At 40.4% G+C, this 25,944-nt stretch overlaps 1 protein-coding gene across 6 annotated transcripts in view; it reads left to right on the top strand.

Moving 5' to 3' along the window:
• The window catches only part of STK3 (serine/threonine kinase 3), a 305,298-nt gene that overhangs the window by 258,768 nt on the left and 20,586 nt on the right, over positions 1-25,944 (top strand). The gene's annotated exons all lie outside the window — the stretch shown is intronic.

Below are 25,944 nucleotides of genomic sequence, written 5' to 3'. Positions count from 1 at the left end.
AATATTTTATTCTTTTCATGTCATTCTAAATGGAATTATTTTTCTTAATTTGATTTTTGGTTTGCTCTTTGCTACTGTATAGAAAAACAATTGATTTTCATATATTGATCTTGTATCCTGCAACCTTATGGAACTCATTTATTAGTTCTAGTAGTATTTTGGTGGATTCCTTAGAATTTTGTATATTCAAGATCATGTCATCTCCAAATTAAGATAGTTTTACAGTATTAGATTTAAAAACATTAATTCAGCAAGCATGTATTGAGAACTTGCTCCCTGTCAGGCACTGTGCTCCACGTTGGAGCACATCTTTATAGAAATAAAAGACATAAACTCTGCGTTCATGAAGCTTGCACTCTAGTAGGAGACAGATCTTTAAACCAGTAATCACCATTCAGCGCTGTCAATGCTGGGATTGAGAGATGTGTAACGTGAAGTGGTGGCACAGGCACAGAGGGAAGGGCTCCTCTGCTGTGGAGAGTTAGGAGAAATTTCACAGATGAGCTTTTGCAGAGCCCTGACCATTTTGTAAATAAGTAGCCATGGTTATGATGACTCGTCATTTCAAGGCCAAAATGATCTTGGACGTTTAAAAAGTATTACATAGTACTTCGACTTTAAGACTTTTTTTTTTAACGTCTGTCAAAATTTAAGCAGATTCGCATTAATAGTGAGACAGTACATCAAGTGTTCAAAGTATATACAGATGTTTGATTATGTAGTAAATCTGTTTCTATAAAAGCATATGATCACATTTGGGAAATTGCTGTTGCATGTCTTGGCAGTTTATTAAGAACTGAAAACTTTTAAAACTAACTGGTGTTTTGATAGATTAAGTTCAAGGCCACCTTTTGTTTAAATGATGTTTTGTTTTCTGTAATTAGACCATGCTAGGTGAATTAAGTGTGTAATTAAAAACACAAGGTTTGGCTAATTCAGAGTAAATGAGTACAAAATACAAGGTCATTATCCATCTCTAGTGAGACTCCAGATGAAGAGTGCACATGGAACTATTTATACAATATTTTGCATGGTCAGAGTTCTTCCAGTTTGCTGTCCATGGCTTTTAAATTAAAGTAGTCACAGACTTTCCCAAAAATGTACCTGTAATATAGAAGCATGATCCCATTTACTGTACTCATCTGAATGGGAAACCAAAAAAGATTAGAAGCTAATCTTCTATCCCAAATAAAAAGGTAAAGTATACCTCTCCTGTTTCAAAAGTGAGCATTTATTATGTTGCTTGGCACACCGAGTTCATGGTTAGAATTCTGATAGCTTTTGAGCATTCTGAATCTCAGTTGTTTTCATTTTCACACACCCTGGAGATGTGCAAGTAACACATCTCTAGTTCAATGTGCTTCCTCAGTGCTTAGTCACAGTGGGTACCACGGGATGGGAAGTCTAGAAAGAGTTTTATTTAGAATATTTTTTCTCTTTATGGTTAAGGAATATGGTGCTTTTAGAAAACAGGTGTTTAATTTAGTGGTTTGATTCCTGGAGAACATTTGACTTGGTTACTGGAAGTGCAGAGCTTTAACTTCTCTTAGATAGTCCCTTCCCAGTTTGGCTCCAAGGGCCTCTCCGGCTCTTTTCTCACATTTTCCCTTCTGCAGTATCTGTACTACAGTTTCCTGGACCTCTCTAGCATCACGACCCCTCTCATTATCCATCTGTCTTTTGCCTGTCTTTCCAGGAACTGTTTAAGGTTGATATCCTCAGGGGAAAAGACAGGTTAGGCCTCTAAATAAATGTTTCTGTAGTCTCTTGTCACGCTTTCATTATGCACTGTGAGAATTGCTTTTTAACCATCTGTCTTCCCCACATTTTAAATTCCTCTAGAGTAGAGATCATAACTGTCAGCACTGTTCCCAGCACCAGGGGTAGCTTCTGGCTAATAATAATAATAGTTCACTCAAACAATATTTGTTCCATGAAATACTGGTTTGGGTAAATGCTACAGATCTTTAAATTAGATTTAAATCAAGAGCAATACATGTATCAAAAATCTGTGTTCTACTAGTCACTGTTCTAGGCAAAACAAAACAACAAAATAATAAAAAAAATTGGCAAATAAAAAAATAATGGTAAAACAAAAATAATAAGTAGTCTCATTCTTCAGTCTCCAAAAGTTAAGTAAAAGACCTTTATTTCTGGGCATACCTTATTATAAAACTTCTTAAGTTAGGGAATAGTTTGGTAACTGTTGTCCTGAGATCTATTTTAATTCCCTAATCTAAACCAGTTAATTAGTTAAGCTGCCCTTGCAAACAATTATAATGCAGTAAGGTCATTGTTTAATGGAAGGATCTTTAAAACTGTAATTGAGAATATATAAAGAACAGCAAAGTATTACCTGATAGAGGAAGGGGATGCTGTTTAAGAAGTTAGCATTTAAACAGACACCTAAGAATATGTAAGAATGTACTAGGCAGACAGGTGGGAAAATTGTGTTATGTACAGAAGAGTTGGGCACAGGAAGACATATTCAGTGTTACTAAAGCATGAAGTTGAATTGGGAAGTGGTGGGAATGAGGAAGGCAAGTGGCAGGTACATTTATGTCATATAAAGAAGGTTCAGTTCAGTTCAGTCACTCAGTCGTGTCCGACTCTTTGCAACCCCATGAAGTGCAGCACGCCTGGCCTCCCTGTCCATCACCAACTGCCAGAGTTCACTCACACTCACGTCCATCGAGTCAGTAATGCCATCCAGCCATCTCATCCTCTGTCGTCCCCTTCTCCTCCTGCCCCCAATCCCTCCCAGCATCAGAATCTTTTCCAATGAGTCAACTCTTCGCATGAGGTGGCCAAAGTACTGGAGTTTCAGCTTTAGCATCTTTCCTTCTAAAGAAATCCCAGGGCCGATCTCCTTCAGAATGGACTGGTTGGATCTCCTTGCAGTCCAAGGGACTCTCAAGAGTCTTCTCCAACACCACAGTTCAAAAGCATCAATTCTTCAGCGCTCAGCCTTCTTCACAGTCCAACTCTCACATCCATACATGACCACTGGAAAAACCATAGCCTTGACTAGACGGACCTTAGTTGGCAAAGTAATGTCTCTGCTTTTGAGTATGCTATCTAGGTTGGTCATAACTTTTCTTCCAAGGAGTAAACATCTTTTATTTATTTTTTTTAATTAAATTTATTTATTTTAATTAGAGGCTAATTGCTTACAATATTGTATTGGTTTTGCCATACATCAACATGAATCTGCCACAGGTGTACAGGTATTCCCAATCCTGAACCCCCCTGCCACCTCCCTCCCCATCCCATCCCTCTGGGTCATCCCAGTGCACCAGCCTCAAGCTTCCTGTATCCTGCATCGAACCTGGACTGGCGATTCATTTCTTACATGATATTATACATGTTTCAATGCCATTCTCCCAAATCATCCCCCCTTCCCTCTCCCACAGAGTCCAAAAGACTGTTCTATACATCTGTGTCTCTTTTGCTGTCTCCCATACAGGGTTATCATTACCATCTTTCTCAATTCCATATATATGCGTTAGTATACTGTATTGGTGTTTTTCTTTCTGGCTTACTTCACTCTGTATAATCGGCTCCAGTTTCATCCACCTCATTAGAACTGATTCAAATGTATTCTTTTAATGGCTGAGTAATATTCCATTGTGTATATGTACCACAGCTTTCTTATCCATTCATCTGCTGATGGACGTCTTTTAATTTCATGGTTGCAGTCACCATCTGCAGTGATTTTGGAGCCCAAAAAAATAAAGTCTGACACTGTTTCCATTGTTTCCCCATCTATTTCTGGGAAAATAGATGCTTATAAACCTGAGAGCCACTGAAAAATTACAATGAACCGATCTTCAGAAACTAGGTTGCAAGGAATTGAGCTCAGAGGTAGTGAAATCATTAAAGAGAATGTTGCAATATGACATAATCTGAGAAATGCACAAAGGCAATGAAATGGATGGAAAGGGGCAGTTTTGAGAGAATTTCTAGCCACTAATGATTAGATGTAGGAAGTAAGAGAGAAAAGATCTCAGATGATTCCCAGATGTTACTTGAACCACTGGGTGGGTGATGGCTCATCCACTCCAATAAGGAATAGTGACTTTTTAAGGGGGAACGTGATGAATTAGTTGTACATGTATAAATACTGTCAAAATTCGGAAAGAGCTGTATTTTTGGACATATCCAGAATTAGATCTCCACAGAAATATCTGTTTGGGCTAGAGATTCAGGACTGTGGGTTGTTTTTGAGCTGGTGTGGGCTTCCCTGGTGGCTCAGATGGTAAAGCGTCTGCCTGCAATGCGGGAAACCTGGGTTCCATCCCTTGGTCGGGAAGATCCCCTGGAGAAGGAAATGGCAATCCACTCCAGCACTCTTGCCTGGAAAATCCCATGGATGGAGGACCCTGGTAGGCTACAGTCCTTGGGGTCGCAAAGAGTCGGACACAACTGAGCGACTTCACTTCACTTCACTTTTGAGCTGGTGTAATTGAAGGAAAATGGAGTGTAATAATAGAGGGACTGAGATGGATCCCTAATGAGCATGGACAAAGGCAGCGTGATGTCTTAAATACTGAGGGAAGAGAGCTTTTCAAGAAAGAGGAGGTAAACTTGTAAAGAGCTTCAGAAAGATTAAATCAATATGGGGACTCAAAACTAGAGATTGGATTTGACGCTTAGAACGTCAGTGTTGCTTTTAAGTGAAGCCACCTCCGTCAGATGGTGAGGCCTCAAGCCAGACTGCTTCAGAGTAGGGAGTGGACCAGGGGGAAGAAATAGACTTTTTTCCCAGGAGCAGCTTCTGGGGAGATACTAAGGAGAGAGTTGAAGGGAAACTTTTTAATCCTATTTTGGTTTGGTCTTCCATATGAGAAACTTGAGGACTTTTACATGCTGAAAAGGAAGAACTAAGGTAGGAGTTTAAGGATTGATTAAAGATAATCAATGCAATAAAGTCCTTAATTAAGGGACGAGAGTGATGGCACACAGAGCATCGATAGAGAAACCGAGTTTAGCTGGAAAAGGGAGAAGTGTTATTACAGTGTTAATCTGGGTCCGGGCAGTTTAGGGAGTACGGGTGGGTGCTAGAGAGGAGTGGCTGTTTGGAGATGCCACCTAATAATTACTTTCCTTTCCATTTGTCACTTCTGCCAAATATCTAGCCATCTCAAACCTTAACTACCATCGTAAGTCTTCCTGATTTTCTTGTTCCCTCTGAAAACACAGCAGAACACTTTTTAGGATTGCTTCCATCAGCCACAACACTGATTGTTTTCCCTTTCTCAAAACTTTTTCTTTTGTAAATTATTATTGTTATTTTCAACATATTTGCTCTTGATTTTTAAACCTTTAAACCCTCTAATTTCACACTTTTTTTAGATTAACTTCATCCCCCACCACATTCTCTCCCCCATTCCAACTTTACTGAATCAGATATTCTTCTGACAAACTCCTGAAAGCCAGGAAGATGTCATTTTCTTAAAACTCTCCTTAAATCCTGCTTGTACAGAAAGATCCTTGCAGAATGAATCCGAAATTGCAGTTTTGTTCATTTTTGGTAGGGGAAGACATCTTTCTTAACTTTATTGCTTTTAGCTTTACTTTTCTCTCTCATTCTTCTCGGCAACTCCCACACTGTCTTATCATTTTCAGTGTTGGAGAATTTAGAAATATCTATTTCTACTATGTAATAATTGGTATAATAGTGTGTTTCATTGAGCTTTATGGAAAAGAAAGTGTGAAAATTTAGTAGTGACAAATGATGTAGTGATTTCACCAAAGTCATCACTTAATCTTTTAAAATATGTTCTTTTTTCTTAGCTAGTAATTTACTTTCTTTCCCTTTATTAGAAGTTCTATTTTAGAAAATTTTATTTTTGGCATACACTTGAGTGCTATCTTTTATGTTTCATTAAAGCTTGTTAAATGGAGGTCAGTTGAACCTTAATTTTGCTTGTGTATTAAAAATAGCCTTTATCTAAAAGATGAGTAACAGCTGAAGCATAAGTAATATCTATAATAGGATTTCTTAAGTACTTTATTATTTGTGTTGAAAAAAAAGTGTTATATGCCATTTTTAGCCTTCCTACATTACCACTGTCCTCATGGTTTTTAAGATGCTGTTTTGATTTATGAACCCATGTCCTTTGGTACATTAATATTAACTTCTAGTTTTGAACTTCCTAGCTAAGTTTTCCAAAATTGTTCCTATATTTGCTAAAGAATTAAAAATGAAATTAAAATATTTTTATACTTACTGCTATATTTAAGTGTGTTATAGATGAGAAAATGGAAATTAGTTTTCATTTTATTAATAAGTAGGCTAAATGGTCCTGAGAGCATTCATTATCATTTATTTGCAGTAACAGATTTAAATATAATGCCAAATTACAAAATAATGGGTTGGCTATTATTTTGTTTTGGTAAAAACAAGCAAAGAGAAAATTTCACACAACATGCACATACACACCCTTATGTTCATTTTGTTTACGCAAGGAAAAAGTTTGAAAGGATACGACTCTTTGGTTATCAGTAGTTATTTCAAGGAGGTACAGCTGGGAGATTAACTTTTTCATTATATATCTTCCCTTTTTGTTTTACTTTTATGAAGAATATAAAATACAGAAAACATAAAAGAGAAAAAAAGCCTCTGATCTCATCTCTGAATTGCTATCTAAGTTAGTAATTTCCAAACTTGCCTCTGAGTCTTTTAGAAAAATTTTTTAAAAATCAGATCCCTGGCTCTGAAACAGAATCTCCAGGAGTGTTAAAAATATTCAATTATATCTCAAATCTAGTGGATCATCAGAATGGACTGAGAAACTTTTAAAACATCTGGATTGTCTCCCCTGTGAAGAGAGAATTTGAAGTTTGTAAATGGTTTATAGAACTTGCACTCTGTTTTTTAAAAAGCTCCCATGTGATTCCAATGATCCACCAGGTTGGAGAACTACTGGTTTAATGATTTATCTGCTCTGTGCAGGACACTGTTCTGAGTGCTACTATTATTTTAAGCTATACTAAAACACTTTGATCAACCTAGACAGCATATTAAAAAGCAGAGACATTACTTTGCCAATAAAGGTCTGTCTAGTCAAAATTATGGTTTTTCCAGTAGTCATGTATGGATGTGAGAGTTGGACTATAGAGAAAGCTGAGCACCAAAGAATTGATGCTTTTGAACTGTAGTGTTGGAGAAGACTTTCGAGAGTCCCTTGGTCTGCAAGGATATCCAGCCAATCTATCCTAAAGGAAATCAGTCCTGAATATTCATTGGAATGACTGACGCTGAAGCTGAAACTCCAATACTTTGGCCACCTGATGCAAAGAACCGACTCTTAGATAAGACCCTGATGTTGGGAAAGATTGAAGGCAGGAGGAGAAGGGGATGACAGAGGATGTGATGGTTGGATGGCATCACTGACTTGATGGACATGAGTTTGAGTAAGCTCTGGGAGTTGGTGATGGACAGGGAAGCCTGGCGTGCTGCGGCCCATGGGGTCGCAAAGAGTCAGACACGACTGAGTGACTGAAAACTGACTGAAAACACAGATTCTGCCTTCAAATTTATAGAATGGCTGGGGGAGTATTATAAAAAAGTGAAAAAGCCTGATACAGAACAGCTGTTTACATAGGGCAAAAGAGAAAAGTGCCCTCTGATGTAAAGTTAATGAAAATAAGGTATCAGCTGTTACCTTAATTAGCTCTATTTTTTAATATTGTTTTGAAAGTTTAGTCTAATGCAGTAAGACAGGAAGATGAAATCAAGTATAAATATTGCAAAGGAAATGAGGAATACCATTATCATTTAAAATTGAAAATATTATTGTCTAACCAGAAAACCCAAGATAATCAACTAATATTTATGAAAATTTTATTTAAAAACATACCAGTAAAATGGTTAGTTAAAAATAAATTCAAAAATTATTTTTCTCTATACCAGCACAAACAGAAATATATTTTTAAATATCCTGCTTGCTGCTACTGCTGCTGCTAAGTCGCTTCAGTTGTGTCCGACTCTGTGGGATCCCATAGATGGCAGCCCACCAGGCTCCCCCATCCCTGGGATTCTCCAGGCAAGAACACTGGAGTGGGTTGCCATTTCCTCCTCCAATGCATGAAAGTGAAAAAATAAAGTGAAGTCGCTCAGTCATATCTGACTCCTAGCCACCCCATGGACTGCAGCCCACCAGGCCCCTCCGTCCATGGGATTTTCCAGGCAAGAGTACTGGAGTGGGTTGCCGTTGCCTTCTCTGAATATCCTGCTTACAGTAGTACAATTAAATGAAAAAGATCTTCAACCATTCTTAAGAAATTTACCTAACAAAGTAAACTATAGGGCTTGACTACAGAACCAACGTATGAAATAAACTATGAAACCTAACTAAGTGACATAAAAGCAATTTGAGAAATATTCCATATTTTTGGATGGGAAGAGTTAATATTTTAGAGTTATAGATTCTCCCTCTGCTGCTACTGCTGCTGCTGCTGCTAAGTTGCTTCAGTTGTGTCGGACTCTGTGAGACCCCAGAGACGGCAGCCCACCAGGCTCCCCCGTCCCTGGGATTCTCCAGGCAAGAACACTGGAGTGGGTTGCCATTTCCTTCTCCAATGCATGAAAGTGAAAATGAAGTTGCTCAGTCGTGTCCGACTCTTTGCGACCCCATGGACTGCAGCCTACCAGGCTCCTCCATCCATGGGATTTTCCAGGCAAGAGTACTGGAGTGGGGTGCCATTGCCTTCTCCAGATTCTCCCTCACCAAAATATAGTTTTTTCTCTTCATCATTTAGTACAATTCCAATTAAAGTTTGGTATTTTTTTCTTTTTGTCAAACTTGACAGTGTATTTCTAAAGCTCACTTGAAGGAATAAACCAGACTTTTGTCGCCCCCCAAAAAACGTGATGTGAATTATTTGCATGAGTGAGTTTTAGAATATTACCAAAGCCACAGTAACTAAAACAGCCTACTCCTAATTTTTAAATATTCAGTTCAGTTCAGTTCAGTCGCTCAGTCGTGTCCGACTCTTCGCAACCCCATGAATTGCAGCACACCAGGCCTCCCTGTCCATCACCAGCTCCCGGAGTTCACTCAGACTCACGTCCATCGAGTCAGTGATGCCATCCAGCCATCTCATCCTCTGTCGTCCCCTTCTCCTCCTGCCTCCAATCCCTCCCAACATCAGAGTCTTTTCCAATGAGTCAACTCCTCTTATGAGGTGGCCAAAGTACTGGACTTGCAGCTTCAGCATCATTCCCTACAAAGAAATCCCAGGGCTGATCTCCTTCAGAATGGACTGGTTGGATCTCCTTGCAGTCCAAGGGACCCTCAAGAGTCTTCTCCAACACCACAGTTGAAAAGCATCAATTCTTCGGTGCTCAGCCTTCTTCACAGTCCAACTATCACATCCATACATGACCACAGGAAAAACCATAGCCTTGACTAGACGGACCTTTGTTGGCAAAGTGATGTCTCTGCTTTTGAATATGCTATCTAGGTTGGACATAACTTTCCTTCCAAGGAGTAAGTGTCTTTTAATTTCATGGCTGCAGTCACCATCTGCAGTGATTTGGGGATTTTTAAGTATGTACTCAATAATATGTATTGAAGCTGGTATTGGTACAGTTAACTAAATATGTGAGGAAAATCATGTGGATTAAAGATTAAATGGACATTAAAAAGTAATAGGAAGAATGTCAATGAATGTGTCATCTTAATGTAGGGGAAGGCTTTTTAAATGGATGATAGAAAGGTAGGAAGTACTTTCTAAAGGGTTTGATTTGACTGCTTAAAAATTTTAGGTTTCTGGACAGTAAAATAATCAACTAAATAAAGGCAAATAATTTGGGGAGTATTTATAATATGGTGCCCACACTATAAAAAGAGCCCTTACCAATTAGCGAAAATAGATTAACTCCTAATGCTGGTCTGGGAAGGAGGGGAACAGAAGTAAATGTAAACTTTGAGAAGAGCGATTCTGCCATATGTATCAGAATCTTCAGAATTTTTTTATCCTTTTACCCACTTCTGGGGTAAAGGAAATAGATCTAAGAAAATAGATCTGTACAAAAGAGTTTTAAGGATATTTTTTACAGCACAGTTTAATAAAAATTGAGACCATTTTATATGCCTAGAGACCCACTTCCGGAAATTTAACCCTCACCATTCCCAAGGTGGTACTCTCGTTTTCCTGGTACAAGGGGAAGCATCTCCATTTCATGCAGCAGGTTGGAGAACATGATGAAAAGGGCCTGCCCCAGCCACCTTCTGAGGGAGGTGCCCAGACACTGCCAAAGAAACGGGCCAGTACTTAGTCTCATGGCTACACCTACCTAGCTGCAAGAGAGACAGGGAAAATACTCTCGTTATTCTGAATGGCCATGTACCCAGCTAAAAATGTTATTTTTGCAGAAGAAAGAACAGATCCTAGGAGTTGGGGGGTGGGGCGCTACCAGCCCCTCCTCTGGCATCTTCATCTTCCGTGTCTTAGTGCAGCCCTTCCTTTGAGGACACTGATTCATTCTGTCGCTGCTTCTGCAAACTGTGTGTCCAGTGTGTAGATATCTGAGTCCTTGACTACTCTCTCATACCCAGGAGCTACATATCTACCTTAATTGTCAGTCACTGTATTCCCTGTCAGTAGGTCATTCTTTCAGACACAATGCATTTTTCCTCTCCAAATATGGGAAATTAGTTGCAGTGCCTAGCAGATGAGGTTATTGCTACTAAACATTACCAGCTGGTGTGTAACATTTGGAAGTAGGAACAGAATCCACTTCTGAGTCTGTTCTTCCTTCCCACTCCTCCCCAGCCTCCCCAAGGGCCTGGGGAACACTGTCAGCTTTGTACTGCATTGTTTAGGTGAGCTTACGAACAGAGAGGGAGGAGTCCTTCTACCTTTTTCTGTCTTAATGCATTTGAGACAGTACAAGTTGTAAAACTATCTGAATCCCACCCTTGAAGATCTTTCTTTCTAATTAAAAAAAAAAAAGCATGCATGTTGGTGCTTTATAGATAGTGAAAGTGATAGTCGCTCAGTTGTGTCCACCTCTTTGTGACCCTGTGGACTGTAGCCAGCCAGGCTCCTCTGTCCATGAAATTCCTAAAGAGTACTGGAGTGGGTTGCCATTACCTTTTCCAGGAGATCTTCACGACCCAGGGATCGAACCCTGGTCTTCCACATTGCAGGTGGAGTCTTTACCATCTGAGCCACCAGGGGTGCCTTTGTGCCTTATATGAGTGGAAATATTTTCAACATTTTATCTCAATAAAACTGTTGCCAGAGCTCTGTCTTCCCAGGCAGCACCAATGATATAGAATCCACCAGCCATTGCAGGAGACACAAGAGACACAGGTTTGATCCCTGGGTCAAAAAGATCCCCTGGAGTAGGAAATGGCCACCCACTCCAGTATTCTTGAGGAGCCTGGAAGGCTACAGTCCATGGGGTCACAGAGAGTCGACACGATTACAACACACATGCATACAGAGCTGTCTGCTATCTGGTAAAACCATGACAGTTTCCTCAATATTGCACAGCCATTGCTCATAGACTGGTCAGTACCAGAGAAGGAGAGGAGGGAGAAAAAACACCGCCATCTTTTTCAGTCATGTAACTTTTCCCTCCTCATGATTCAGTGCTAGATTAACATATGTAGAGAAACTCGAGTATTCCGACAGTTATACTGAAAGTTATACCAGTTCTCCATCATAGCTATTAGCCATTATATTCGGTAGGAGGCAGGAAGGACACAGATACCCCCATTTTCTGCAAGAGTACAAAGATTGTATAAGTCAAGTAACTCTGCTCATGACCATATACTTAGTGAATGTTGAAGCTAGGATTCAAATACAGCTTTTCCTAACTCCAGTTACGGTGATATATTGAAGCCCGAATAACAGAATGGGAGTGCAAGAATTGGCTTCCTCCATGTGAATGATGGCTGTATGGCTAAAGGATTGTATATGTTTTATGTGTCTCCAGAGGGGGCCACTGGTTAGAAATTTTTAACTAAATGTTACAGGAGGTATTTACAACAGTTAAACTGAATCCAGAAATGGAATGGGTTGCATTTTAAAATAGTCATTGTTCCAAAACAGACTGAGGGAGACAGAGTAAAGTAGTAGAAAGGACCCGGACTTGTAGCCTGGAGATACCGGTTCTGTTTTGACCTCTTATGATGTGTTTGAATTAGCTGTTTGAGTCTCTGGGTGTTTGTTTCCTACTGAATTAAATGAAAGTGTTGGGCAAAAACACCTCAGAGTCTCATTGTCTTTCAAGTAAATGGCTTGCTCATTAAATGTTTGTCAAATGACTATCACAGCATAGTCCCTTCTGACCTAATGCCAGTGGCATATCCTTAATCTTCCCAACTCAGAGTAACCAACCTCCATTTTATGTTGTGTATTATCTGTACCGCTCATTGAATTGATCAGTTTCTGCCTTGTAGTGAGCACATTTACAAGATTCATGGTGGCGAGATCTGTATAATATCCATTCATGTATCTGCAAAGACTCAGACACGACTGAGTGACTGAACTGAACTGATCCACTCTTGTGCTATCTGTAGAGTGGGCACTCGATAAATATTTGTTGAATATCGTTATATAAATATATTGTTGGATGAGTTATATAAAATTGCCTGATACATGAAAGAATTGAGGACAACATCTTTGCAACCAGGTTTTTCTGGTTACAAAGAAGCAGGTTACTTTGACTCTTACCAGTGGTAGACCAGTGCATTTAAGCAGTCTAAACAAAAGTCTTTACATTTGTTGCTTGAACTTAAAACTTGATCAGACAGGGCTTTGACACTGACAGTAGCCACCTCAGCTCAGCTTCACCTAATGAAAAACATCTACTAAACCACCACCTGAAACTCATTAGATTCTTTCATTTGTGTTTTGCTGCCTTGACATTGTATCACACTAGGAATCTAAATATTGTCTGGCTTTCTTTCAAGTGTTGTTTCCTGATAAGGTATTTGCCTAAAAATTCATTCATATTCCTCTAATCTTTCTTACTTTGCTCTTCCTCCCCTTGCCCCACCTTTTTTTTTTCTACCACTTTCTCTTGACTTACCCTTCACCTCTAAAATTCAGATAGCACAGTATCCTGGGGGTCGTGCACTATAATATATACGGTAAAGTGAAGACCCTGGTGCATCAAGGTCAGACTGAAACACCTCGAAGTTGTGAGTAGCCTCGTTCAAACACCTCTCTGAAAACTACCTGAATTCCTTCACCATTTTTTACACAATCATTAATGCCTCTCTGCCCCCTCTGTTCTGTTTGTATGTCTGTTCTCCCAACCAGGTAAGGGCTGCATTTTGTTCTTCTTTGTGTCATTATATTGTGGTGAATAATTAAGTGTGTGGACATGATTTATCTAGACAGCTTCCTGTGTTTTTCTTGTAGGTTTTTTCCCTACACAGGCAGATTGAGATATTTATGTTTTACAGATGAGGAACCTATAGCTTAAAGGAGGTAAAGCAATGCCAGAAAGCAAGTACTTAGAGCAGCCAGAATTCAGATGCAGGGCTTTCTGGAGCCCACGTTCTTTACCTTTTTCACTCTGCCTTCAGTGTGTCTCTCTCAGTCTGTTCCCATCTTCCGGTTTCCACTGCTGCAGTCCTTAACCCCTCATCACCTCTTCATTAGAGCTTTGTCATGCTCCTCTACAGTGTCTGCCTACCCCTGTCTCCTTTTCCATTCCTACTCCTGCATCATTCTCATCAGATCATCCCCTTAGAGAAATCTCTGATGGCTCATTTCCTGTAGGATGAAGGCTAAGCTTGTTGGGATGTAACTACTCTGCCCCCATGACCTCTTCAGCCTTGTTCCCCACTCTGCGTCCTCTGGGCCTCTAAGCTGGAGCCTCACCCTGCCACCTCCTTGCCCTCTGCCTGTGCGTGGCAGCGCCCGTCCTCCTGGTCTGTCCGTCCTCCTGGTCTGTCCTCGTGCCTTTCTGCGTTGTTTTGGAGTTACCCTTCAGTCTTGTTTGGTGAGTTGAAATTCCAACCAGCTTAACCCTGTGCTTTCCATTTAATGTCCAATTCCCCAGGTCAGAATTAATCTCTTCTCTGTGTGCTGCTTTTGTATTATAATTATTTGTGACTATATATGCCCCTGGTACAATCATTGAAAGCCCTTCGTGGGTAAGGATTGTGTCTTCAGCTGATTATATTTCAGAGGTTCATACAGTAGTTTGTCCATAAAAGAAGCTCTGTAAGGTTTTGGATGACTGAAATGAACCTGGCTTTTAAGGCATCAAAAAACAGTTCTGCATTAATTTGACTAGGTGAATATGAGTTGTCTTTTGCTTTGACAAGAATGCCAAAAAAAGATGAGATTTATTTTATTCTGAAATATTTAGTATCCTAATGGCAACCCACTCCAGTGTTCTTGCCTAGAGAATCCCAGGGACGGGGGAGCCTGGTGGGCTGCCATCTTTGGGGTCACACAGAGTCGGACACAACTGAGGCGACTTAGCAGGAGTAGCAGTATATAGTTTGTGTGTGTGAGTGCATACATATATTCACATGCACATACATGTGTGCATAATAAACATGCACATATAAAAAAGAGGGTCTTAAATTTTCAAACCTTATATTTCCCTTTATGTAGGATATTTTTAGAAAAATCGTTATTAATTGCAGTACTGGAAAATATAGTTCTGGTGTTATTTTTTTATCTTTACTTTGAAAAAAACAAAGACAGTAAAATATGGCAAAATAGCTCATTCACAGTTACATGTATTAGTATAATAATTCATAAACTTGCATTACTTTATTCGAATTTAATGTGGATTGTTTAGTCCTTTGCCTTACTGATTCTTGCCTACTTTTCAAGACTAATCTTAGGTGTACCTCCTCTAGGAAAGCTTCCCTTAACAGCCTGCCATTCTCTATTAGCAGCGCCTGCAGTTGCTTCTTTTCCTCAGGCAGTAAGGGGTCCAGCCTTGCAACATACCTGAAATATAGTAGGCATTCAGTGAAAGTTTGTTACATGAATGAATGAAGGAATGCAAAGAGCTTAGCAGTTGCAGCGGTGGGGTATGTGCCTGTGTGTATATATATGCCTTATATGCCTTTTTTCTGAGAGTGAAAGGTTTCTATGTACAGATACAGAAGACTCTCCATGATATGCTGGTCTTTTTTTTTTTAATGTGGACCATTTTTTAAAGTCTTTATTAAAATTGTTACAATATTGCTTCTGTTTTACATTTTGGTTTTTTGGCCACAAGGCATGTGGAATCCCAGCTCCCTGACCAGGGATTGAACTCCTGGACTTCCTGCTTTGGAAGGTAAAATCTTAACCCCTGGACCACCAGGGAAATGCCCCCCACGATACACTCTTTATAAAAATAAAAAACAAGTTATCAGGCAGAAAAATAATTCCATTTTTGTAAAAAATATTTGTGTATATGTGTTGGGAAAAGATCTGGAAGCTATACAACAAATCATAGTTCTCCAAGAGTCAGAAGTAGACTTTCACTACTTTTTAGTACATTCCTGTGTTGGAATTATTTGAACTTTATCATTCAGGGTACACTCCTCTTATGATTTTTAAGTGAACAATAAAATAGTGCTTCTGCTCAAAGTGTTAATGATACTTTAGTATCAAACCAAAACTGTTTTTAAAGACAAAGTTTGGCATCTCCCCCAGTTTTTGTAGGAAGAAAACTATTTTCTTTGTTTAAATGTTTCCTGTTCCTTTTACAAAATCACAGGACTTAGAATAAAGTGGATTCTCTTAAGTCTTTAAACCATGGTGGCACTTGTGTTGGGAGCTTCTCAGTCTGTTAATGTTCATGGCCAGATTAGTAGAGGCAGCTTTTTAAAGGTAGCAGGAAATTGACCCCAGTTTTCACTGAATGGCGGGAGCTGTCTTGGTTTTTTGGACTGTCTTACGCCCTGTTTTCACACACATCCGTGGTTTCCCTTGGTTAACTTCACTCCGTGCCACTGAGCAGCTGGTCTTAATGATGACGGTGAGCTATTTCTTCTGAGTCCAGGCCCAAATAAAAATACCACTGAAAGATGCCCAAGATAATTCACCACCCCTTACTTCCTTATCTTCTTTGTGAACCAGGAAAATGGTCTTGCTAAAACAAGGGTTTTTGAGACTTTAGAATCTTGATTATTTTAAGATCGTTCCTAAAATTTTTTCACATGGTCCAGCTGCCAGGCATATTGTACATCAGTTTTCTGCAGTATTTGCCAGACCTGTGCCTTCACAGGCTTAAAAACAATTTGAATTTATTGATTTTGAAATTTGTGATTACCTTCTAAAGTTTTTTCCCCATCTAAATTTACATTGGAAAAAAACTATCCACAACAGAAAATGTTGGCCCATTTTTGTGCCAAGACTTTCAGGGAAATATTTTATATGATTAATATTGTGTAGCTAATCTGGTGTAAAAAATCAATTTTATCCATTTTAACTTATGAGAGCATGACCATCCTGTGTGAACTATTTAAAGAGTCTGTGACTTCACTAATCCAAATTTAAGTGTTTGTTACTGCCTTTGTATGTGTTATATTAATTATTTTTATTAATATTGGGCCACTTTTTAAGAATTGAATCATATTTCATCAGCAGATCTATATCTTTTCTTTTCAGGGTAGTGTCCTAAGCTTGCCTTGGGCAAGCTGAGATTAGTGGGCTCTGGACTTGGCTCAATGAAATACATAGTTCATGGTATCAGGCCATTTTAATCAGTCTGGATTCAGTTAGCTTCATCCTTATCTGTCTTTTCCTTTAAACCCATTTGTCCTAAAAGATCCGTGTTCTCTTTCTCATTAATAGAAGAGAAACACCTTTATAATTATCTGTATGATGATTTCATTCTGTTAAACTGTTTTTAATAAAATATCCAATTATTTGTTATGTGGTTGAGTGTACATTATTCTTTAATGTAAACACTTTGGAGAGTCACAAAATAGCAACTCAAAGTGCTTGTTAAGTACTCTACCATCCTTAGAGTTATAGCACCTCACAAATAACATGACTTCCACCCAGGGAATAATTGACTTGCCATGGAGGTCTGGCTCCCTTGCTGAGAAAAGTGAAGTGAAGTGAAAGTCGCTCAGTCACGTCCGACTCTTTGCAACCCTATGGACTATACACATGGAATTCTCCAGGCCAGAATACTAGAGTGGGTAGCCTGTCCCTTCTCCAAGGGATCTTCCCAACCCAGGAATCAAACCGGGGTCTCCTGCATTGCAGGTGGATTCTTTACTAAGTGAACTATCAGGGAAGCCAAAAATTGCTGAGAGGTGGCTTGGCAATTGTTCTTCTCCCTGTTTGACGTGCCTGGAGAGGGAGGTGCCGAGCAGTGAGAGGTCCTGTTGAGTCTCTCCAGGGGCACCGTTTGGATGTTGGTCATCAAATTGCTGCTGTGCAAGTCATAGCATGAACTCCTGAAGCCCATCTCACGGGGCGTGTGGTTCCCTAACATTGGAAACAAATCCTTAACCATGCTAGGAATTGCCAGTTCCTGCCCTCAGTTGCAAACTGTTATGAGTATATTTCATTTTGATTTTATGTAATTTCTTCAGAAGAATCCATAAAAACATGTCTCTTATGTGTCATTTTTATTTAAAATTGAATAATTTAAATGAGCTATGTAAAACTGTTTTCAAAATGTTGAGTTTTGACCTTAATTACTCTTAGGATTCAAACTCTCTGATTTATTTTTATTGAGGGAGAAATAATATTTTTAAAGTACATAACTGATGTATAAGAATGCTGTGCTATTTTACCTGTGAGATTTGCATGTCAAAAATCCACCTGCAGGGTGTTTTCTTTTAAAGCTCCATGAAAAGGTGAATGCTACAGATGAAGTGACACTAGTATCTGTTTATGTTTATTTTAAAGTGCCTGAGATGGGGCAGGCAGGAAGAACCTTGAATCTGAATTCCTTCTTGACCTTTTAAGTTAATCTTGGATGCTAACTCAAGGGAAGTGTGAGAAATGTGTGGAAACAGCTTCAGTTGAATACATATTATACTTCACTGACTTGTGTGTGTGTGTGTGTGTTGAAGGATGAGGTGACAAGTACAGGAGAAACCTGATTGTCAGAACTTCATCCCATTATTTATAAAGTACCAAATGCATTCTAACCAATAATTCTTCCAGATGACGTTTCCTTTTTCACACAAGCCAGCAGAGACTGGTAGTGGAACCTTAGTCATTGATAAGTATACAGTATTTACTCCCTTCCTTTATATATTGTCCTGCCTTTGAGGGGGGGCAGGATGATTCTTAGAATGTCTTTATGTGTTTTCCCACTCCTGGTGGGTTATTTTTGGCAGCAGCTAATTGATCTCCTGACTGTTTTCTTTGGTTCCATTCTCGCCTCCCTAAATTCTTTCCTCCACTCCAGAGCCCCATTGGTTTCTTTTAAACATGGATCAAATTCTGTCGCTCCCCTGCTCAAAACGCAGCGGGACTTTTCCATCACAGGATAAACTCTGAGGTCTCTTGGTGCCACCCATGTTCTGGCCCCCAGCCCTCCCTCTGACCGCGTTTCCCACGCTCTTTTGGCTCACGTTGCTTCAGCCTGCTGGTCTTCTGTTGGTCTTCAAGTCCCGTCTACTCCTTCCTTGAGGCCTGTGCCTTCACTGGCACCATCAGGACTGTCCTTCTCACATAGTCCCTCTTCGTTCAAGTTACTTTCTAGGCACCCTAATCCCTACTTGGTTTTCTTTCTTTTCAAAAAAATTTATTTATTTGGCTTGCAGGAGCTGTTTTTGCAGCAGGTGGGCCCCTCGGGGAGGAGCATGGCGAGCGTGGGGGCTTATTGGTTGCTTTGCAGCATGTGGGACCTCATTCCCCGAACAGGGATCGAACCACGTCCCCTGTGTTGGAAGGCAGATTCTTAACCTCTGGACCGCCAGGGAAGTCCCTGGTTTTCTTTCTTAATTAGCACTTAGCATCACGCAGCAACATACATTTTTGCTCCTTGTCTTTTCGCTGGAACGGAGACCAGGATTCCTCCAGAGTGTCCACTGCTGCACCAGCCACATGATAGGTGTTCAGGGAATAATTGTGAATGAATGAAAAACAGCTTGATGAAAGATTCCTAGACTCCATAATCTCGAAATAGAAGAGTTTACACATAATTCTGACAGTGTTTATCTATATGGGTTTTTTTTTGCAGTGACCAATGTATATATCAAAATCATATGCAGTTCTTTTTCAAAATATGTAGCTGGTACTCTGACATCCCACCTCCTGCCAACTAGAAAATACTGAAAGATAAAAAAGGAAAGGGTATTTGGAATAAAGTTCTTCTGGCTCATTTTCCCTCCAAATTTTTTCATTGCGGAACTTTTTTTTTAAAGCTGAAAATACTACAGTAAACACACATTCACCACCTAGATTCAACACATATTAGCATTTTGCCGTATGTGCTTTGTTGGTGTGTGTTTGTGTGTGTATGTGTCTTTTCCCTCTGCCAATTGTGATGTAAGAGCATAGCCTGAATCTTTCCCCTAAATAGAGAACCTCTGACTTGGTAGATTATTGTTATTTCTGGTGGGTTTCGTTGTGTGGGTGGCGAGACAGTAGTGGAGTGCATACAAGGGTTGGATCTCTCTCAGTGGCCTCTGCGAGAGTTGTGATGTGTGCCAGTCAGGGTTGTTAGAGAGAGCCCTGGTCATCTAGATTACCTGATGAAGTGTGAATTCAGTCCCTCGGTACATTTGAAGAAGCTTTTCTGTTTGTTCTTGGTAAGTGTTTTGTTTTGTTTTGTTAATTATATTTTCCCAGCTAGGCAAGTGATAGCCTTTATTTCCTCTTGATATTAATACAGTCTCTCCATCCTTCGTGTGTTTACTGATTGCCTGCTTTATCCTTTTATATTCATTTACTTTAACCCATCTGTGCCTTTATATTTAAAGTGAAGTACACTTTTCCCCCAGAACATCTAAGATGTTGTTCTACTTGTTTTCTGGTCTCCATGTTTTCTAAAGTCTATGGTGTAATATACAGGGGATTCATATGTATCTCTTATATATAATGTATACTTTTTTCTTCCTGCCTACTTTCAAGATTATTTTTGTTGTTTTCGGCGGACCTTGGCATAGATTTTTGTGATTGATGTTGTTTTTAATTTTCTTGACAGCTCATGAGCTTCTTGAATCTGTAAGTTTATTTCTTTTACCACATTTGGAGATATATTTGGTTATTATTTCTTCAGATTTTTTCCCCTCAGTTTCTCATTCCCTACCTTTCGGGACTCCAGATAACCTGTTAGACCTTTTGATATTATCCCAAAGGTTGCAGAAACTGCATTCATTTTTTTCCACCAGTCTTTTCTCTCTGGATTAGATAATTTCTATTGGTCTCTTTCCAGTAGATCTTTTGTCATCTTTCTTCTGCTATTAAGCATATCCAGTAAATTTTTATTTCAGATATTGAACTTTTTCAGTTCTAAAATTTCCATTTGGTTTTTTTGTTATATTTCCTATTTCTCTGCTGAGATTTCCCATTTTTTCATTCATATTCTCTCTTACCTCACTGGGTATAATTATTGCTGCTTTAAAGTCCTGTCAGTTTCTGTATCTGGATCATATAAAGGTTGGTCGCAGTTGATTTTCTTTTCATTTGAGAGTGGATCACATCTTCCTGATTCTTGATATGTCAAATAATTTTGGATCATATCCCAGACATTGTAAATGTTTTACTTTGGAGAGAAAGAATGTGCTATGTTTACTCTTCACAGCCTTTAGTGATTCATTTTGTTGTTCTTGTGATTGTTTTTTGAAGGTTTAAGTTTGTTTAAGGTTGTTCTTTGTGAAAGAGTTAGTTTAAGGCAGTTCTTTGTGAACGAGTTAGCTTTTTAGGAGCTTTCTCTGACCTACCAAAGCTGAACTCCTGATATGCTTTTTAATCCTTTACCTGCCTCTCAAGTGTCCTGTTAAACTACATGCCTCCACTGTCGCATAGAAAGCCCTTCATGTGTTCACCCAGAGGAAGTCAAGCGGGGCTGCCAAGGGTGAAGCGGTGATGAAGAGGAAGTTTGCCATCCTCGCAGCGGACGTCCTTTTTCCTATGTCCTGCCCACCCATGCACTCTTGTGTCGGAGATGAGTGGGATGCCTTCATCAATAGGCACCACTGCTACCTCATCAGGAACACAGGGAGAGAGGAAAATCTCAGAACAGGATGATGACAGAAGCTTGGAAATAAAGTTTGTAAGAGCAGATGGAGGAACGCTCTGGTGTGGAGTTGGACGTGGATGTGGGCATCTGTACGTAGGGCGAAAGGGAAAGAGTTTGAAAAGACAGGGAAACAAGAGGGCAGGGAGCCAGCTGTGCTGCCCTCTGTGCCGGGCCTTCCACATCTGGGGTCTCTTGTAATCTGAGAACAACCCTGTGAGATGAGCTGAAGTGTTTCTGTTTTATTTGAGAGTCTCGGAACCTGATGGATGGATTTCTCCAAGTCGTACAACTTAATAAACAACTCAGCAGAAAAGAAAATGTCCTTCCCCTTTCCTGACGTTGGTTTTAGTTGCCCGCAGTCCCTCTGGTAACCCTGGGGGAGTGGTAAGGGGCTTCTCTTCCTAGATCCTCCCAGATCTCTCAGTGAGAACCCCGGGCACCCGGCCTGGAACAGGTTGGCTAAGAAGCTGCATTGCAACACTCTCAGGCGCATCAGTTCTTTACTGTCTGCCCAGAATGCCGCCTTGGCCTGTCTCAAGCTTAGGTTAGCTCTGGCAAGCCCTTCTCTGCCTCTTTACTCCCCACCCCTTCCCCTGCCTCCCCCTCAGATCTCAGTCTCATTCTGCTTCCTGATGGGCTTTGTAAGCCAGAGCCTAAAGAAAAAGACTCTGAGGACTCTTCCGAGAGCATGGCGATCACCTGGCCAGTGAGGGGCAGGCTATTTGAGGTTGGGATTCTTTCCTACAGATCGCCCTCTTCTCTGATCTCTGGTGTCCTTATCCTTGTGCCCACTCTAAACTTTCCATTACACTAAATAATATGCAAAAGAGAGAGAAGAACATTGCCAAAAGGCACTGGCTTCTTCCACACACAGCCCACACAGCTTCTTCCCACACAGTCCTTCTCTGTCTTTGGTTTTCTTCCTAGTCCTTTTTATGTCTGAGACCCTCAGAGACGATCATTAGTTGTCAGCCAGGGTTGATTTTGCCTCCAGGGCCCACTTGTTAATATCTGGGCATTTTTGGTTCCTGCAGCTGGGAAACTGCTGCTGGCATCTCATCAGTAGAAGCCAGAGATGCTGCTAAACCTTCTGAAAGGCACAGGGCCGCCTCCATACTAAAGAACTGTCCAGCCCAACGTATCAACACTGCCAAGGTTGAGAAACCTGGAACAGACTCCTAGAGCCTTTTCCTGTGCCCTCTCTCTTCTGTATCCCTTCTTTTCCTTCATGAGGACCACTCCCCCTGGTGTAGTGATTGTGCCAGACCAGCCTCTCTCAGGGCTTCCCTGGTGGCTCAGAAGGTGAAGCGTCTGCCTGCAGTGTGGGAGACCCGGGTTCCATCCCTGGGTCGGGAAGATCCCCTGGAGAAGGAAATGGCAACCCACTCCAGTACTCTTGCCTGGAAAAGGATGGAGGCCTCTCTCAAGCCCGTCCTGCAGCCAGACCACAGGGGCGGCCCTTTCTGGTGAAGCCTGTCCCTGAAGACAGGGACGGGAAGTACTGAATGAACAGCTAGTGGACCCTTGAGGAGGAAGCCACGGGTGGGATTTGTGGAAAGGAGGAGTGTGGGAGCCTTCACTCAGTCATGGGCATCGAGGTGCACCTCGGCTACCAGGGAGCTGCAGTTAAAGGGTGTGTGCTGGTAGTGATATAAGTTATAGATGTTAAGGAACTTGGAGAACCCAGGGAGAGGCTAGAAAAATAACTTTGGCTCTGGTTATTTTTGAAGTGAATTCAGTTTGGGGGAAGCTTTGTTTTTATTGAAACACTCATATCTGTTTTTGTATTAGTATTTGCCTTGTCCATTTGCTGGTAATATGGTTGCTGCTGTTGTTGAGTTGCTAAGTCGTGTCTGACTCTTTGTGACCTCATGACTGTAGCCCACCAGGGTGCTCTGTCCATGGGATTCCCCAGGCAAGAATACTGGAGTAGGTTGCCACTTCCTTCTCCAGGGGATCTTCCTGACCCAGGGATCGAACTCACGTCTCCTACACTGGCAGGCGGGTTCTTTATTGCTGAGCCACTAGGGCTTCCCTGGTAACATGGTTATCAGTTCTCAAAGAGAGAGAGAGGCAACATTGTTCCCACCTGGAATCAATTTTTCTTCTCCCCTTTTCTATTGGAATGAAAATCCTAGTTACAGGGGGCAGAGAGGGGGCACACAACCAGAACATTTACCTGTAGCCATTTAAGACTGCTGATAAATATAGTATAACTCTATTACAGGCTTATACCCTCATGTCAATGCCCTTGGCAATTCTGATTAGTCTCGGCAATCACCTTGGACCTTTCATCACCTAACCAGTATAATCCCAAGTCTGCTCAGTATTAGAGCTTGTGGGGCATTGGAGTTCTCTGCATTGGACTAAGGTGTTCCCAAGTCTTCATGCACGTTAGTCGCTCAGTCGTCCGACTCTTTGTGACCCCATGGACTGTAGCCCACCAGGCTCCTCTGTCCATGGGATTTTCAAGGTTAGAATACTGGAGTGGGAACCATTCCCTTCTCCAGGGGATCTTCTCAATCCAGGGGTTGAACCCGGGACTTCTGCATCGCAGGCAGATTCTTGACCATCTGAGCCACAAGGGAAGTCTCATGTCTGTAAGAAAAGCACTGCATGATTCTCACCTTATCCCATACCTCTGGTTTTGACAAATTATCTGGGGAAAAAAGAGGGCATTATGTTGAATACATGTGGGACACGAAACTTTTCTCTCCCACTGGTTTGAATAAAAACTTGTAACTGACATGAAGTATATGTTGAATTAAATGTTAAATCCGGTGTTTTCTCTGCCCAGTATACCTACTTTTGCCTTGAAATGTGTCTAAGGTGTAGGAGCCCCTGTAGTCCTTGACAGTTCTCTCTGAACTAGAACATCACGTTACATCAGGCCTTTGAGGGAAGCTCAGAGGGGCCATCTCTGCGGTCACAGTTTCTTCCCCTGTTAATTTTCTGTGCAGATGGGTGTTCTGCATTCTGCCTCTTCATCTAGCCTCTTGGTGGTTTTGATCAAGGTTATATTCACACCTGAGCACAGTCCTTTCAGGTTTGTGCATCTGAGAGTCCACCAGCCTTCTGGCCTCTACCCAGCATTAAGATGTTAACCATTTTCCAACAAGGGCCTACTGTGAAGCACAGGGGACTCTGCTCAGTGTTACGTGGAAGCCTGGATGGGAGGGGAGTTTGGGGGATAATGGATACATGTGTATGTATGACTGAGCCAAGCCCCTTTGCTGTCCACCTGAAACTATCACAACATTGTTAACTGGATATACTCCAATATAAAAAAAAAATGTCTTTTAAAAAAGGATATTAACCATTTGAATTGAGATTCCTAGTAAGACTTGAGAATTGTGCTAATCCATTGATTAAGACATTTTATTAGCTTGTTGAATGTGGATAAACAGATGGACTCTGACTTCAGGAAATTTCATCACAGTAACATTTAATGATTAATATTGTATTGTTTCATATTTATCTTTAAATATGTCATCGTGATGATAAACACTGCTAAATTGATAAATAGAATCTTTCATGGTGGTTTTTGAAATGTATTAGTAATGTTCCCAGGTTGGATGATGATGTATCATCCCTTGTTAATATCTACTAGTAGCAGATATTACTAACATAGTTACATTATTTTTGTCCTTGGTAGTCAGATCTTTTAAAAAATTACACACTGATTCTTAAGAATTCAAGCTTGTTAGCGCCTGGCCAAGATGAAGTTCCACCTCACAATTAAACAGAATCATAATGAACTGTAGACCCCAAAAATCATTTTTAGAGATTTATGAGTCTTTGTAGCTTTTTGACTATGGAAATATTCCTCTGCCTATTTCTGGCTACTAGTTTATTTAACAAGCATATGAGAGGCACCTGTTAAATGCTAGGATCTGAAGAATAAGAATGAAGCCGTGAAGAAGGTATCAAGTGCAGCTTGAGGGGTCAAATTATCCAAAAATGGAAAGCGTTCACTTGACCTTGGTGACCTAACAGGAGCAGTTTGGAGAATCTGATGGGGGCAGGAGCAGGATGGAGGGAGCTGAAGTGTGATTCCCAGTTTAGAAAGTAAAGACTTTTCTCCACATTTCTGAGAAGTTTGGCTTTTAAGAGAAGAGGGATGAAATTGTGACAGCAGGGAGGGGTGGGTGAAATTGAAGGCAAGTCTGTTTTTCTTGGTCTGTTTAAGATCGGATATATTTAGAAAGTATTCGATTTTGGTGCTAAAGACAGAGTTTGAAGGAGCGTGAGAGAAGGAAGATAACCATGTAGTGAGGTTTCTGAGCCCAGTCCAGGGCTGTCTGGCCCTGGATCAGAGGGAGGCATGTGTCTTCCATTAGAACAGGGGGTGTGGAAGATGAGTGAGCAGGAATGTGTCTAAACTGCACTGCTTTATATTCAGAAAGAACTGGGGGCTTTGTCCTGTAATTAGAATCACAAGCTCTTTTCTATTCAGCAGAAGTAATGGCTCACTCTCATAGTACTCTTGTGCTGTGAAATGTTCTTGATCTGCCATGTAGAGGCTATTATGCCTCCCAGTGATCTCTTAGGGGTTATGAAAAAAAAAGTATCAAATTTTTTTGAAAGCACTTTACAAAATTAAAGAATTTTAAAATGCTAAGTACTTTATGTAATCATTCACCTTAACCTCATAATTTTTGGACTGTTCTGCTCCCAACTCAGTGGGGATTTTATGATTCATATCTGTTCTTTTTTTTCCCCTATGGTTTTTTACTTTCTGATTTTTATTTTCTTCTTCCGTGAATTTTTGCAAGTTCAGCAATAGTAATTACTGTTGAATT

The sequence above is a fragment of the Bubalus bubalis genome, chromosome 15 (assembly GCF_019923935.1).
Source record: "Bubalus bubalis isolate 160015118507 breed Murrah chromosome 15, NDDB_SH_1, whole genome shotgun sequence".
NCBI lineage: Eukaryota > Metazoa > Chordata > Mammalia > Artiodactyla > Bovidae > Bubalus > Bubalus bubalis.
The sequence above is the reverse complement of the archived record's forward strand: the minus strand, read 5'-3'. Positions and strand labels throughout refer to the sequence as shown.